General features: G+C 44.7%; 1 protein-coding gene across 1 annotated transcript in view; it reads left to right on the top strand.

The window, feature by feature from the left end:
- Positions 1–13,697, top strand: part of DEPDC1B (DEP domain containing 1B) — a 63,242-nt gene that overhangs the window by 4,269 nt on the left and 45,276 nt on the right. The gene's annotated exons all lie outside the window — the stretch shown is intronic.

Below are 13,697 nucleotides of genomic sequence, written 5' to 3'. Positions count from 1 at the left end.
GAAAGGTTCCAGTTTGTGCTGTCTGCTTTCTGTCAATCTTCCCACTCAGTGAATAAATTGGGATTCATGGAACTGATACTGGGTACAGCTTCTGGCTGCATATATGCTTGGTGGCAGCCCATGATGAATTCTTACCCCGAAATGCTTTTAAACCTGCCCTAGCTCAAGGCAGTAACTGGGGTTGGTGTTCAGATAACATTTGAAAGCTCAAAGGTTGCTATTTGTAGACGGCAAACATTAAGGCATTAAACACGCCTTCATAAAAAGGAAATGGGTAACAGGTCATGTAGCAAAGGCTTTTAAAACCTTAATCAAATGTTTGACTACACCCAAGGGTTATTTTTACATAAAAATGAAGCAATGTGCAGTATAAACAGCAAATATGGATTGTCCAAGAGTCTTTAATTAAACTGGTATGACCTATTAGTGTTGGATGAGATCCATTGATTAAGAGTACAGTGGTACCTCAGGTTACATACGCTTCAGGTTACAGACTCCGCTAACCCAGAAATAGTGCTTCAGGTTAAGAACTTTGCTTCAGGATGAGAACAGAAATTGTGCTTCAGTGGCGCGACGGCAGCAGGAGGCCCCATTAGCTAAAGTGGTGCTTCAGGTTAAGAACAGTTTCAGGTTAAGAACGGACCTCCGGAACGAATTAAGTACTTAACCCGAGGTACCACTGTACAGTTATTGGACCCACCAGTTACAATAAATTAGGAGTTTAAAACAATGTGATAATATCCTTGGTCACTGTAGGCAGGAGATTACATGTTTGTGTACCTTGGCAATGATTACTTTCTAGCATGAAGGAAATAATTGGCCGACATTAATATGACTTAGATGTTTCCCGTGTTTTGACATTTGCGATGCATTTTCTTACCATTTTCTGAAACTTTTTGATAAGGGAGTCAAAGAAGATTAATGCAGGCTGGAGTTCCTGCCTTATGACTCTTGCATGCCTGCAACTTGAGCCACGTTAAGAGTCACACGTGTTTATCCCCGTGTGCCGCCATCTTGCATTTTCCTCAATGAAGCAAAGTTCTCTTGTACAATTGTTAAGAATTGTGCAGCTGTAGTATATCTAGTACCTTGTCATGCATGGTAGACTAGTTACAGCCAGACTAGACTACTGTAATATGGTCTGTGTGGGGCTGCCATTGAAGATGACTGAGTGTGCATTTGGGCATGTGGAATATTGTGTTATGCCTTTCTATCCAATATACTGGCATATACCTACAGGACCGCCTCTCCTGGTATGCCCCACGGAAGACCTTAAGGTCCATAAATAGCAACACCCTAGAGGTCCCGGGCCCTAAGGAAATTAGATTAGCCTCAACCAGAGCCAGGGCCTTTTCAACCCTGGCTCTGGCCTGGTGGAACGCTCTGTCTCATGAGACCAGGGCCCTGCGGGACCTGATTTCTTTCCGCAGGGCTGGTAAGACAGAGTTCTTCCGCCTGGCCTTTGGCTTAGAATCAGTTTGATTCCCTCCCCCTCTTTTTCCTTTCTCCTCCTGTAAAGAGGCTGCATCTTAATGTTTTAATGTTGCATTTTAATCTTGTTTTTAAAATTGTATTTTAATCAACTTGTTTTTATTATTGGTTGTTAGCTGCCCTGAGCCCGGTCTTGGCTGGGGAGGGCGGGGTATAAATAAAATTATTATTATTATGTCATTCTAAATTACATTCACACCAGTGGTCATGGTGTGGCTCAAGAATTTGTGTCATTGAGTGGGAGCTAAACAGTACAAACTGAAAGCATTTGCAGATGACTTAGTACTGACTTTACAGGAGCCAGAATCAAGCACGAAAAGAGTACTAGAATTGATTCAAGAATTTGGCCAGGTAGCAGATTTCAAGTTGAATAAGATGAAAACTAAAGTCCTGGAGAAAAATCTGAACGTGATTGAGAGAGAGAAGTTTCAGAGGGAGACAGGTCTGACACTGGTTAAGAAAGTGAAATATTTAGGGGTCAATATGACTGCTAAGAATGTGAATTTATTTAAGGATAACTATGAAAAATGTTGGACTGAAGTGAAAAAAGATTTAGAAATATGGTCAAATTTGAAGTTATCGTTGCTAGGCCGAATTGCTGTGATAAAAATGAATGTATTGCCAAGAATGTTATTTCTGTTCCAATCACTGCAAATTTTGGACAAAATGGACTGTTTCAAGAAGTGGCAGAGAGATATTTCCAGATTTGTCTGGCAGGGCAAGAAGCCTCGTATAAAATTTAAGATTTTAACTGATGCTAAAGAAAGAGGTGGATTTGCCCTACCAGACTTAAAACTTTACTATGAATCAGCCGCTTTTTGCTGGCTGAGAGAATGGATGCTTCTTGAAAATACGGATGTTTTGGATTTGGAAGGTTTCAATAATGTATTTGGTTGGCATGCATATTTGTGGTATGATAAGGTCAAAGCACACAAAGCGTTCAAAAACCATATTGTAAGAAAAGCACTGTTTAATGTCTGGATAAGATATAAGGATTTGTTAGAAAATAAAACCCCAAGATGGCTGTCGCCTATGGAGGCAAAGGCCCAGAAAAAACTCAATATGGAGGCCAAATGGCCGAAGTATTGGGAAATTTTGGAACAAGAGGGTGACAGATTAAAATTACAGAGCTTTGAAAAATTAAAAAACAGAGTGCGAGATTGGCTCCATTATTGTCAAATAATGGAGGCATATAATCAGGATAAAAAATTAGGTTTTCAAGTGGAAAAATCAAAGCTGGAAACAGAATTGTTAGACCCTAAAGTTAAGAATTTGTCAAGAATGTATAACTTGCTGTTGAAATGGAATACTCAGGATGAAATGGTGAAATCTGCTATGATTAAATGGGCACAGGATGTTGGACATAATATTATGATGGCTGACTGGGAACAGTTATGGACCACTGGTATGAAGTTTACGGCATGCAATGCCTTAAAAGAGAATTTAATGAAAATGATTTACAGGTGGTACATAACACCAGTCAAGCTTGCAAAAATTTATCATTTGCCCGATAATAAATGTTGGAAATGCAATGAAACTGAAGGTAGTTTTTTTCACCTCTGGTGGGCATGCCCAAAGATTAAGGCATTCTGGGAGATGATCTATAATGAAATGAAAAAGGTATTTAAATATACCTTTTTAAAGAAACCAGAGGCCTTTCTCCTGGGCATGGTGGGCCAATTGGTGCCAAAGAAGGACGGAGTTTTTTTCATGTATGCTACAACAGCAGCAAGAATACTCATTGCTAAGCACTGGAAGACACAAGACCTACTGTCAGGGAACTGCCATCGGAAGGAAGGGAAGTGAAAGGGCTCACACAGGTTGGGAGAGACTCAGCAGCTGAAGAGGGAACCAGTAGGGGGAGAGGAGCTGAGCTGAGGGAAAGGGAGCTGGAGGGATGGCTCAGAGACACTTCCAGCGAAAACAGTGGGGAGGTTTCAGGACCTCCTGTAGGGACACCCACTCCTCGCCGGAAACTGTCACGCAGAGAGTCCAGAAGACGTGTTTCCGTTAAGGAGCTTTTATGTTGGAAGCGATTCCGAAAGCAACCACTGTCGGAATCTGCCAGCGACTGACGGAGCCATGTTTAAGGGGCTCCGTTACAGACAGAGGTTTGCAAACTTGACCAAACTCTGAGGGACTAGGATTTTACACACAAGCAGCTCATCGTCCCATCACAGCATTCCGACAGTCTTCGTGAGCAGCTTGTGCAGGAGAAGGCATCATGAGCAACCCAGCCGGAACCGGAGAAGCAGGAGCTGGAGCGGGTCCAAGCCTGGAAGAAAGGTACCGGGTGTTGGAGGTCCAGCTAGCGCTGCAGACGGCGAGGCTTGAGGAGAGGAGGGCTCAGGATGCAGACAAAAAGGGGAAAGACACCCAGCTCGTCAGAAAGGTACCAGGATTGGTGCAGAAGTTTGGGGGGGAGCCCAAAGACTATCATGGCTTTCGGACAGAGATGCAATATGCCCTCAATCTGCAGTTTGATGAATTCCCTGACGAGGAATCACGAGTGGCTTTCGTGATTGGGCATCTTGAAAAGGGGGCGAGAGACTGGGTTAGACCCCTGATGGCAGCGAATAGTGACGTCCTAAAGGACACGATGAAGTTCTTTCGCGCCATGGATCTGATGTTTTCCAGCGATATTGAACAGGGAGTGGTCCGCAGACAGTTAATGGCTTGCAAACAGGGGAGCCGATCTGTCCGTGAGTACTGGACTGAGTTCACCATGTTGATCCATAAATTGGGGTGGGATCTATCGGCGGAACCCATTCAAATGCTCTTTGAAGAAGGGCTTTCTTCGGCTGTGAAAGACGAACTTTCCCGGGCGCCCAGGGCGGAGTCTATGGACCAGCTGACCAAATCAGCGCTGACCATAGGAGCGCGCCAGGAGGCGAGAGCATTGGAGAGGCGGGAAGGGAAGGGGGAACGTTGGAAGGAGTTCCGCATTCCAGACATTCCAGAGCCAACTTTCCCGCCGGCAGAGCCGATGGAAATCGGAACAGCGCGCGCGCGCGCAGTTTCAAAGCCCAGTGAGGGGGGAAAGAAGGAGGGAAAAGGCGCCCGGAAATGCTATCTCTGCCAACAGCCAGGTCACTTTGCCAGAGTCTGCCCCCAGAGGAAGGAATGGCAAGGGATGGTAGGAGCTGTGGAGGGAAGAGAGGAAGAAATACCGAAGCAAGTAAAAGCCAACGCCTGGCTGCCACCGTCGGGGCACAGCAGCCAGGCCAAAGAGCAGTGAAAGTGCCCACGCCAGAACCTCCTAAACCCGCCCTAGTGATAGAAGTGGCGCTAGAGCTGCCAAACGGACACCCTCTAAAGATAAAGGCGCTGTTGGACTCAGGCAGCTCCTGCAATTTCATGAGCAAAGAGTTTGCAGCTGAACACCAGATACAGACGATCCCTTTAAGCAACCCCCTGCAGGTGACCACGATCGATGGCAGGGAGCTGTTGGGAGGAGAAGTCAGCTTGCAGACCGTCCCAATGATAATGAAGGTGGCAAGGCACACCGAACTGATAGCGTTTAATGTGGCCACCTTGGGAGGAGCTCCCATTATATTGGGGATGAGCTGGCTAGCGTTACATGATCCGCTGGTGGGCTGGCATCAGAGAGTGGTTTCTTTTGGTTCAGCACATTGCTTAGAACACTGCAAAGAGGGAAAGGGTTTGGCAGGGGCCCAAGCCACCCTAGCAGGGACTGAAGTAACGGAGAACGTGAAGGTACCACGACAATACGCAGATCTCCGCGACGTCTTCAGCGAAAGGGAAGCTGACCAACTACCCCCGCATAGACCCTTTGACTGTCAAATCAATTTACTCCCTGGGGCACAGCTCCCTGTAGGCAAGCTGTACGCCATGTCAGACAGAGAGATGCAGGAGCTAAGAGAGTTCATTGACAAGAACCTGAAGAGAGGGTTCATCAGAGAGTCCAGGGCGGTGGGGGGCAGCCCAGTGTTTTTTGTGGATAAAAAAAACACGAACAAGCCGAGGCTTGTGTGTGACTTCAGGGCCTTAAATGCAGTGTCAGAACCAGTGGCTTTCCCTATGCCCAGGATTGACGACATTTTGACAAGGGTCAGGAAGGGAAAGATTTTTACTAAACTGGACCTAAGGGGGGCGTACAACCTGATACGAATAAGGAAGGGGGATGAATGGAAAACCACCATGTTCACCCCTTTGGGGGCATTTGAATATTTAGTTATGCCCTTCGGCCTACAAGGAGGCTCCGCGTGCTTTCAATCGTTTATGAACCACGTCCTGGGGCCTTTGCTTTACAAGAATTGTGTGGCCTTCTTAGACGACGTGTTGGTGTATTCTGAGAATGAGGAGCAGCATGTGAGAGACGTCAGAGAAGTGTTGAGCAGGCTGCAAGCCAACCAGCTGTGGGTGAAACTGGAGAAGTGTCAGTTTCATACCAAGGAGGTGGAATTCCTGGGGTATCGCCTGTCAGACAAGGGATTGGCCATGGATCCCGGCAAGGTCCAGGCGGTGCTGGAATGGAAAACACCCAAAACAAGGAAGGATGTGCAGAGGTTCCTAGGATTTGGGAACTTCTATCGTAAGTTCATCCGAAACTTTGCCCACCTAACGGCGCCCATTACGGACTGTCTCAGCAGTAAGAAGAAGTTCGTTTGGACTGAGGAGGCGGAGCGAGCATTTGAGGAACTAAAAAGGGCCTTCGCCTCGGAACAACAACTCCTGCATGTGGATTTACAAAAACCGATGAGAGTGGAAACTGACGCATCAGACAGAGCTATTGGGGCGGTGCTTCTGCAGCCAGGGAAGGAGGAGTCAGAGTGGAGACCGTGTGCCTTTTTTTCGCGAAAGCTGAACAAATCCGAGAGGAACTACACGGTGTATGACCGAGAACTACTAGCCATTCATGAGGCGTTCCGGAGATGGAGGCACCTGCTAATTGGCGCACAACATAAGGTGCAAGTGTGCACTGACCACAAGAACCTAGAGTATTGGAGGACGGCACGAGTGCTCAACCAACGGCAAGTGAGATGGGCCCAGGAGTTCTCCAAATTTAACTTTGAGATTTGTTACGTGCCAGGCCCAGAGAACATTAGGGCGGACGCTCTCTCACGCAAACCTGAATATTTGGAGGGGGAGGGAGCACCCGAAGAGAGACATGTCATTCCAGAGGACCGCTGGGTGTGTGGGGCGGCATTGGTGGGACAAAGAGAACTGGTAGAGGAAACAGAGAATGATGAATACGCCCAGAATAAGCTCAGAGGTCTTAGGGGTGAGGGAGAGGAACCAGGGGGTTTCGAGGAAAGAAATGGAGCTTTGTATTACAAAGGGGCACTGTATATCCCTGAAGGAGACTTAAGGGGGAGGGTACTCAAGCAGTTGCACGACAGCCCCACGGCGGGGCATTTTGGACAACACAAAACCATGTGGTTGGTCACCAGGGAATTTTGGTGGCCTAAGGTGAGGGAAGATGTACGGGAGTATGTAAGAGGGTGTGAGCAATGCCAGCGAGCCAAAGGGGAGAGGCGGGCACCGGCGGGGCTATTAGAACCCTTACCAACCCCAGAACGACCTTGGGAGGCAGTGTCGATAGATTTTATGACTGATCTGCCGAAGTCCAAGGGGAAAACAGCCATCATGGTGGTGGTAGACCTACTAACAAAGATGTGCCACTTTGTAGCCTGCTCGCATGCAGTCACGGCGGAAGAGACAGCGAAGTTATTTGTAGAACACATTTTTAGGTTGCACGGGGTGCCATTGAGGGTGGTCTCAGACCGAGGAAAACAATTTACTTCCAGGTTCTGGAGAAAGCTCATGAGCTTACTGCAGGTGGAGGTCAACTTTTCGACTGCCCGGCACCCTGAAACCAACGGGCAGGCGGAAAGAGCAAACGGGGTCCTCCAGCAATACCTGAGGTGTTATGTCAATGACAGAGAGAATGACTGGGTAGAAAAGTTGGCGCTGGCGGAATTTGCCTACAACAATGCCGAGAATGTGTCCACAGGGATGAGCCCCTTCTTGGCTAATTATGGGTGTCATCCCAGGGCTTTCCCAGGGGGAGAAGGGGAGAGATGGGGTGTCCCGGCAGCCGAGCATTTTGTAGAAGAAATGGAAGCAATCCATCGTCAGCTCCAACTCAACTTAGAAAGGGCGAAGGAAGAATACAAGAGGCAGGCAGACAAGAACCGAAGGGAAGGTGAAACCATAAGGGTGGGAGATAGGGTGTGGCTGTCAACCCAAGGGTTGCCGTTCAAAGGAGGTTGTAAGAAATTAAGACCCAGGAGATTGGGTCCCTTTGAGGTCATTCAACAGGTCAACCCAGTGGCTTTCAGGCTCCGGTTACCCAACCACATGAAACTGCACCCAGTATTTCACAGGTCGTTACTGTCACCGTATGAAGGGGGACGAGAAGGGATGGCCACTCGGGGACCGGTCATAGAAGAAAGGGAATGCAGCAGCCATGTGGCAGAAATCCTCGACGCCAGATGGAAGGGGGATCAGGTGGAGTATTTGGTAGCGTGGGAAGGAGAACCGGAGTCAGAAAACACTTGGGTAATGGCAGAAGATATCAATGACGAGGTATTGATAGAAACGTTCCATCAAAGGTTCCCAAGGAAACCTCAGCCTGTGGAGAGGTTCCGGAGGGAATACTTTGGGACCACCGATGAGGAGGAGGAGTTGGAAGGATTCTCGGAATCGGAAGGGGAAGGGGAGATGGACTCTGAGGAGGAGGAGTACTTCGAGACCAGGAACCGCAACAGGTGGAGAGAAGTGTTCGGGACATCGGAAGATGAAGGAAGTTCATTCCGGGGTTTTGCCTCCTCACCGCCCGTAGAGGAGGGGGCGAGAGGGGATGAAGGGGGCCCTGGAGGGGAGGTGGATGTCAGGGAACTGCCATCGGAAGGAAGGGAAGTGAAAGGGCTCACACAGGTTGGGAGAGACTCAGCAGCTGAAGAGGGAACCAGTAGGGGGAGAGGAGCTGAGCTGAGGGAAAGGGAGCTGGAGGGATGGCTCAGAGACACTTCCAGCGAAAACAGTGGGGAGGTTTCAGGACCTCCTGTAGGGACACCCACTCCTCGCCGGAAACTGTCACGCAGAGAGTCCAGAAGACGTGTTTCCGTTAAGGAGCTTTTATGTTGGAAGCGATTCCGAAAGCAACCACTGTCGGAATCTGCCAGCGACTGACGGAGCCATGTTTAAGGGGCTCCGTTACAGACAGAGGTTTGCAAACTTGACCAAACTCTGAGGGACTAGGATTTTACACACAAGCAGCTCATCGTCCCATCACACCTACCTACCAGGGAAGAATGGCCGATGAAGCTGATGAACTACATGGAATTGGCGGAAATGACTGGCAGAATCCGAGACCAGGGAGAAGAGTCGGTGGAAGAAGATTGGAAAAAATTCAAAGCTTATTTACAGAAATATTCTAAAATTAATGAATGTTAGAAGGATGCTGGAAAGAAGTTATATGACTTTAGTAGAAATATTATAAAGAATTAAGTATGAATAGATTGACATTGGGTAAAGATGTAAACTTAAGTCTAAAATTGCGTTAAGTTAAATTATGGAACTAAATTTGTGAAAGAAGGAAAGGACTTGCTGGAATAATTAATTGAACTAGAATACAAAAAAGGAGGTGTGAGGAAGTCGAGGAAATAAGCAAATGAAAGATAAGGATATGAAAATATGGGGTTCTTTTGTATGTTTGTTTGTTCTTTTTTGGGTTTGTTTTTTTTTTAAATGCTTTTGCTTTTTTTCCCCCTTTTGCTTTTTTATTGTTGATGTTTTGTATTACTGTATTTATTTTTGTTTTTGAGGCTTTGTAATTGTTTATTGCTTATATCTTTCTTTTGTTTTTCTTTTCTTTTTTTTTGTAATGTCTAAACTTTAATAAATATTTTATATATATAAAAAAAGAATTTGTGTCATTGGACAATGTCGATACTTTCCACACACATGTGCTTCAATCCATCCTTGATTCCCCCATGTAAACAGCTAGAAAGTACTTTATACTCGTACACCACACCAAATTTTGTCACTTTTCTCCTGCGATTTTCCAGGTTAAGGGGATTGCAAACAGATTTCTTTCCTGGAATCAAAAAAACATGGGAATGGTTGCTAAACATGCACTATGTACCATTAGTTTTCTGGAAGTGGTCTTTATGTTATGTGTAAACTCAAATATAGTACAGAAATTAATAGTTAGGGAAATGCTGGGGAAACAGAATAAACTGCTGTGTGAATACAGCCTGAGAAACCGAAGGTGGTATAGAATGCAACCGCTTGTTATTGGGGCTAGGCAGTCAGAGCTCATACTGGTTCTGTAATAGTTGCACCGGCTTATTTCCATTTGAAAGTACTGGTTTTAAGCTTTAAAGTCCTAAATGGTTTGGGGTGAGCATTATCCTACTAAATGGTTTGGGATGAGCTGCCCAAAGTGGCTGGGGAAACCCAGCCAGATGAGCGGGGTATAAATAATAAAATTATTATTATTATTATTGTTATTGTTATTATTATTATTATTATTATCGTTGTTGTTGTTGTTGTTAGAGTCACGGGCTACTGAGGTTCATTGAGACTTTACAAAGGGCTGAGCCTTGGTAGGCCCTTCCCTGGAGGAATTCTTGCCAAGAGCGGTTCAGCAGGAGCCATCCTTGCTTGTTTTTAGGGGTCTTGTAAAAACTGTATCGTGGCTTTTCAAACCTGAGATTCTCTGCCAGCCAACTTTACCTGATGGGTTTTCCTTATTTAAAGAATAAAAAAAAGAGTTCAGATGTAAACAACAACAATAAAGTTCATACAGACACTAAAATGGATAGAGAATGAAAGCTGCTCATATAAATATGAAGGAAAACGTTAATACAACCATATATTATGGAGTGAGGCAGGTACAGTTTTGTCCTACAGAGTCTTTGCTTGTGTGCTGGATCAACAGACACCAGCCTGCCATGAAATTCTCTTGGGTTTCTTGCCCTCTCGCCACACAAAGTTTTGAATCAGATTCTCATAAAGTGCTATGTCCGAAACGACATTTATACCAATTTTGTCCATTTAAACTCTTTGTTCTTTTGCAGTTCCTAGCTATCATTATTCTTGCTGCCATTAATAAGTAACCAATAAGTAAATGTTTCTATAATAATCCTTGGTTGTCTCCATTGAATATACCCAACAATGTTATTTCAGGATTCTTCTTTTATTTACGTTTTTCTTTGGTTTTATTGTAATACTGTGTGTTACAACATGAATGTTACAATATGAAACACACAGTATACAATAAAACAATATGTTTTATATGAAACAATTTATAATACTGAAATGAATAAATAAGTGTCCCTGCTCACTGGTCTACCTTTAAGACCAATTGGGTATTTGCATTTTTGCAATGCTGAACTTTAATCTTTTCAGATAGCGCCATAATGTAATTTTATAATTATACTGTTGTGTTCCCTTGGGTGTACCAATCATTTTATTTATACAAATGATGTCGTAATAAGTTGCAAAATAATGGATTTTATTCCGTGGCGGCTGATCCCTGCTTGTTTATGCTGCAGCCGTGATGAAATAGGTTCATGAGCATTAGCATGATGAAATAGGCTCACGGCGTTATGTACGGTAAGTGCCACACATATTAGCCCATTTAGCTTTGCATTGCCCAGTGCAATGCATTTGCATTGCATTGCCTGTGGCTCTCCATGGTCTCTGGCAGTGAGGCCTTTCTTGCTACCTGACCTTTTAAGTGCAGGTGAGAGGGGTTGAACCCGAGACCTCCTGCATACAAAGCACAACTGAGCAGTTATCCTTCCCCCTAACTTTAGCGTACAGTTAGAAGTGTTGTAAAGCGGAACCTTCATTCAGTGCATCCAGGTCTCCTTCCAACACATGCCCTATGCAGGGTGCAGCAGGATCTTCATGAAAGAAGAACAAACTAACTCCCTTCTGATTTCCTGGATTGGTCCCCTGACCCTTCTGAACCAACCTTTTCCCTCTCTAGGTTGAAGTCGGTTTCTGCTTTTTTGCTTCCTCCCCCATCTTAAACGTGTGTCCCTCCCCACCGTCCCAAGTTCCCAGAATGTGTATCAAAGTAGTTTTAGAAAGCTAGAAGCTATTTTTTTAGGGAAGGAGTTACACGGAACCTCTCTTTGTCCAGTTAGTATTTATCAGTAGTGTTATCAAGCATGAAAAATTAAGGCAATAACTATTCTGTTTCAAGCAAAATGGGAAAACCTTTTACAATCTGTGGGCTGAATTTCATTGTGGCCAGTCTTCCAGGGCCCATATTCCAGTGTTGGGCAGTTCCAGATTTAAAAGTGAGCAGGGTGCAACTTTTGGAGACCCATGGTTTGGGATGGTGACTGTCCATAGAGCCAAAAATATATTTTGCAGTATTTTTCTTGTACAGTGGTACCTCGGTTTTCAAATGCCTCCATTGACGAACATTTCTGAACTTGAATGCCATAAACCTAGAAGTCAATGCTTCAGTTTTTGAACATGCCTTTGAAGTCAAACAGGAAGCTCAGCTTCTGTATTGAGTTTTCCATATTGAGTTTTTGGTTTTGGAACTCGAACAGCCTTCCGGAACGGATTATGTTCGGAAACTGAGGTACCACTGTATCCCTGTGGTGCTTTCTCCCATAATCTACATGATGCTGAGTAATCATCTTATCTTTTTATTCTGTGAACTGGTATGAAGGGAGGTATACGAATTTAATAAATAATAATTGTGTTTCCACTGAATTGTTTTTCTCTTTTATTGGACCGTCCTTCCTTCCTTCCTTCCTTCCTTCCTTCCTTCCTTCCTTCCGTTTGTCTTCTTGGCATTTGTTCTACCTGCTTCTGTACCAGAAGATGAAACAAATTTATATTTTTATAGAATAATGTAAGGCAGGGCAAAGGTAACAATGGGTGGATCAAAATATGTGACTCAAACCTTTGTACAGTTGGCTACATTCCAGCCATGCAGAAATCCAGAGGCTTTTGCACACAGACGCCTCTCTCTCCATCTTCCATCAAGGCTCAAGCAAGAAGCATTATCATAGTTCAGCATCACATTCCAGACTGGCAAAACCACTCAAGGAGGATGTAGAATAGAGCAGTGACAAAGCATGGTTCTCAACTAGTTTCCCTTCTTTAAAAAAATGTAAAGGAACTTTCAGATTTCAGCAGTGCTTGGTGTTAATTGTTCAGCAGTTTGGTATTATTTTGCCAGTTTTTTTATTAAGAACTTTGTATGGCTGTCCCCGTAGAGTGAATTAACTTGCCAGAGATCAATGCAGTAAACTAAAGCTGTGGTTTTGGAGGTCTATATCTTATCTACCAAAGCATGTTCTTCTTCTTAACTTTCAGGACAATGGATATATTTGGAGCACCATCTGGTGGACAATTGCAAACAGTTTCTCTCCCCCCCACCCCCTGCACCTAGTAATTATGGCAGGTGGGAGTTTAGTTGCTTTTACTTTTGCAGTCTTTATTGTTAAATTGCTTTGGGATGTTTTATGGCGAGTGATTCATAAATGAATTAAATAGCATAGGAACACATAGGGGAAGCTTATTTACACAGCAATCAATGATGCCTAAAGCCTTAATCTAAGCTTTGTTATTTTCAGAATAATGGCTTGGGTCAGTTGCCCTTTTTTTTTTTCACAGACAGAGAAAAGAGAGCAGAAGTTATCAACTGGGTCTGTGGTTTGACTTGATTTAGGGTCAAAGGATAACACTCCAGCTGATGAGCTGTACTAGTTTTGAGCTCCTGTATAATTCTATAAGCAACTTAATGAGAGAAACTGCTCCCTAGAAGAACATACTAGCTCCTGGCTTTTCACCCATCCACTTTCCTCATGTGGGCATTTCACCTTGGCTCCATCTACACTATAGATTTAAAGCAGTATCATACCATTTTAAACAGTCATGCCTTTCCCCAAAGAATCCTGCAAACTGTGGTTTGTTAAGGGTGCTGATGTTGTGAGGCGCTTATTGCTTTTAGAGAGCTACAATTCCCTGAGTGGTTTAACAATCAACCCTCTACCCAGGAAATTCTGGAAACTGTAGTTCTGTGAGGGGAACAGGGGTCTCCTAAGAGCTCTCAGTATGCTTAGCAAACTACAGTCCCCAGGATTATTTGGGGGAAACCAGGACTGTTTAAAGCGGTATGATACTGCTTTAAATCTATAGTGCAGATGGGGCCCATTACTTTTTTCATTAACTGGCCCAGCTCTGGAAAGAGTCCATGTTGG

This window comes from Podarcis pityusensis (assembly GCF_964106645.2).
Source record: "Podarcis pityusensis genome assembly, chromosome: 11".
In the NCBI taxonomy this organism is placed as follows: domain Eukaryota; kingdom Metazoa; phylum Chordata; class Lepidosauria; order Squamata; family Lacertidae; genus Podarcis; species Podarcis pityusensis.
This window is presented reverse-complemented; position numbering and strand designations above follow the sequence as displayed.